This window comes from Chiloscyllium plagiosum, chromosome 2 (genome assembly GCF_004010195.1).
Source record: "Chiloscyllium plagiosum isolate BGI_BamShark_2017 chromosome 2, ASM401019v2, whole genome shotgun sequence".
NCBI lineage: Eukaryota > Metazoa > Chordata > Chondrichthyes > Orectolobiformes > Hemiscylliidae > Chiloscyllium > Chiloscyllium plagiosum.
The window spans coordinates 142,794,665-142,797,668 of record NC_057711.1 but is presented as its reverse complement, the minus strand read 5'-3'; the positions used below and the strand labels follow the sequence as shown (position 1 = coordinate 142,797,668).

Here is a 3,004-nt window from a genome sequence, read left to right as displayed (position 1 = left end):
CTTGGCGGTGTCACTTCACCTGTGGTGCCCAACGTCATCCCAGAGCAATGTATGTAATTTTATCACAGATGGGTGGTTGTTGTCCAGCATGATAGTTTTAGTATCCAAGTTGTTATCCTGTGTGATGAGTGACTAATGATATCTAGTTCAGATATATTATTTATTTCTTCAGGACTTGACAATTAAAAAAAGCTAATTTCTGGATGTTAACAAATTAGATCCCGATGGAAAACGTCATCATAGACAGTGACTTAACTAGAGGATTAGCACATACCTTTAACAAAACTTTCTGAAAATCTTAGCAAATTGCTTTACATTTAATGATCATGGATTTCATAATAAAAATAATGTATTCTGTGGAACCATTCAACTGAAGTACTGAAAAGGAGAATCCCCACTTTCTGTGCATGCCTTGGAAGGGTACAGCACTGTTGAACACAATTTGTTGAGGTAGAAACAGCATACAGAATATGATGGTCAGTGTGTCAGTTGCATTAATAGTATATTTGATTTGTTATACAAAATGGAATTTGGTGAAGTAGTCAGTCACCAGAATGCAATTATAGCCATTGACGTGGAGAGTATCAGTTGGAAACTTGCAACACAGCTCAGAGAGAATCTTGTGTGGAAGGAGAAGTTCTCATATCGAAATTGATGGAATTGACATTGTACACATGATTTGATTAGATGATCAATACTGGACCAATATATAAATTCATGTGCTATTGTCTTGGATTTTTAATGCACCCATTTGACCCAGATGTGTATTCTCTAGCACACCTTGATGTAGAGCTCATGGAGTTACCACTTGTTTGCCTTTGAAGATTACATTATTGTAGGATCCCAGTTTGCATTGGAATGACTAGAACAATGCAGACCTTTCTCAGGGCATGCTGGGCGTGTTTAGGCCCCTCGCTGATGGTGATCGTTTTGAGCTGGTGCAGCTGATTATCATCTCCATGAGGTAAATTGCTGAATTTGCTCTGATTGGCTCTGATTGATCAATGTTACAGGCTGAAATCTTTGATGTTGTAATTTTCTTTTCTTAATTCATTAATGGGAAGTGGGAACTGCTGGCCAGGCCAGCATTTATCCTAGCCTATGCCTGGTTGACCTTTGGATGGATTTGTTACTTTGTGGATGGTAATAATGTATAGAATTGTGCATACTAGTAAACTAATGATAGAAGGTCCAACTGGTTCAACAATACAAAAGGATTTGGGTATCCACCTGAAAATCTATATCAATATTTAAGACAGAGGATGCCAATGCATGGGATATCTGACCCAGTGCAAGCATTAACTTCTCATGTGTAGACCATACCTCAGTGTGCCAGTTTCCTGAGTGCATCTCAAAGGCAGTACAGGTAGACCTCCTATTATGCCATAGTTGTAATCCAGCAAAACCTCACTTAGTAGAAAACCTCTTCGTAAACATAATGGGACCTAAACAGGTGTAGATCGGCAAATAGTATGACTCATGATCACTCAAAAATCACCCAAAAGTTTAACACAAAGTGTAGCACAGCCTGAATGAAGGTTGAAACCATATTTATTAATGAAATAAAAGTAAAGTTAATGCAGTACATTTAAAAAAATGTAAGGAAGCTGCTGTCTATACAGTACATCTAACAGAGCTGCTGTGTCAGCAACTGATATTGGCACATGTGCAGAATGGCGTGAAGATTTCGGGGCATACTCAGAACGAAGTGTGTGATCCAATCCCCGCTGGAATCGCGCTATTGCACCCACAGGTAAGTGTTCTCAAAAAAACCGGTCACTAATTCTTCAGCAACGTTATAGCCAAATCACATTATCCCTGAACTACCAGTATGTCAATATTATCAGAGTGCCTTTTACATTCTGGGATCAGCTATGCTAACATGAAGAATTTGCACAGAAATTTTTTTTCTGGAGGGCATGGTATTTCGCATTTGCTGTTAGTGTCCCTATAAATGTGTGGTATATACTCGCAAATGAAAACTTGACTGAATGGTCCATTGGTTTTACCTGTTGCTCTTTAGCTCCATGCTGGATGGGTAACAGAAGTCTGGGTAATATGCTTATATTAAGTCCAGTCCCAATCTCCCCTGTGAACATAAAAGATCCTGTGGTTTTGTTTTTGAGAAGAGCAGGGAAGTTCTCCCCAGACCAACACTGGACAATCAGATCTCATCATTTAAAAACGCTGGTTACCTGGTGGTTCTTATATTTCTGTTCATGGGACCTTGCCATATGTAAATTGGTTACTTTCCCACATTAGAGCAGCAACTACAAAAATACCCATGGATTAAAAAGTGTTTCAGGTACTCTATTAGTTCAAATTGTTTCTAAAATCTTTAGCAGGAAATACCAGCTTATGTAATATTGCTTCAGAGTGTCTTGAACATGCTAAATATCTTTAAAAGTGCAAATGAAAAGTTTGAACAATCTTTTATAAATAACTAATACAATTTTGTGTATTTATTCAGTAGCAGAAGTATTCTCCTATTAAGGAGAGAAGAAGGTAAGACTCCTATGTTTCACTTTCCACTACATGTTGATTATGTGTACTTTGGCTTTAAACAGACATTAGTGGTTACCTTCTCTATTCCAGCCAGACTGCATGAAATACATTGAGATGTTTCCTGAATGTAAAGTCCCATCCCAGCCAGTGTGTGAAACAAATGGCAAGACATACAAGAATGAGTGTCAGCTCTGCGTCATCGACTGGTACCAATCAAATTTTTTTTGTTTATTACACATAACTTTGAGTCAGAAATATAAACGTTGCACTAATGAAGTGTAAACAGTGGCCTGCATTTTATGGGCCCCAGCTATGCCTGTCTCTTTGTTGGCTACGTAGAGCAGTTGATCTTCCGTAATTACACCGGCACCACTCCCCACCTCTTCCTCTGCTACATTGATGACTGCATTGGCGCCACCTCGTGCTCCCGCGAGGAGGTTAAGCAATTCATCAACTTCACCAACACATTCCACCCTGACATTAAATTTACCTGGACCAT

At 38.8% G+C, this 3,004-nt stretch overlaps 1 long non-coding RNA gene across 1 annotated transcript; it reads left to right on the top strand.

The window, feature by feature from the left end:
• Window positions 1-1,563: 1,563 nt before the first annotated feature.
• LOC122564878 lies at window positions 1,564-2,877 on the top strand. Its single transcript, XR_006316032.1, has 3 exons — window positions 1,564-1,753; window positions 2,471-2,505; window positions 2,596-2,877. It is a non-coding gene; the product is annotated as an uncharacterized LOC122564878 (long non-coding RNA).
• The last annotated feature ends 127 nt before the right edge of the window (window positions 2,878-3,004 follow it).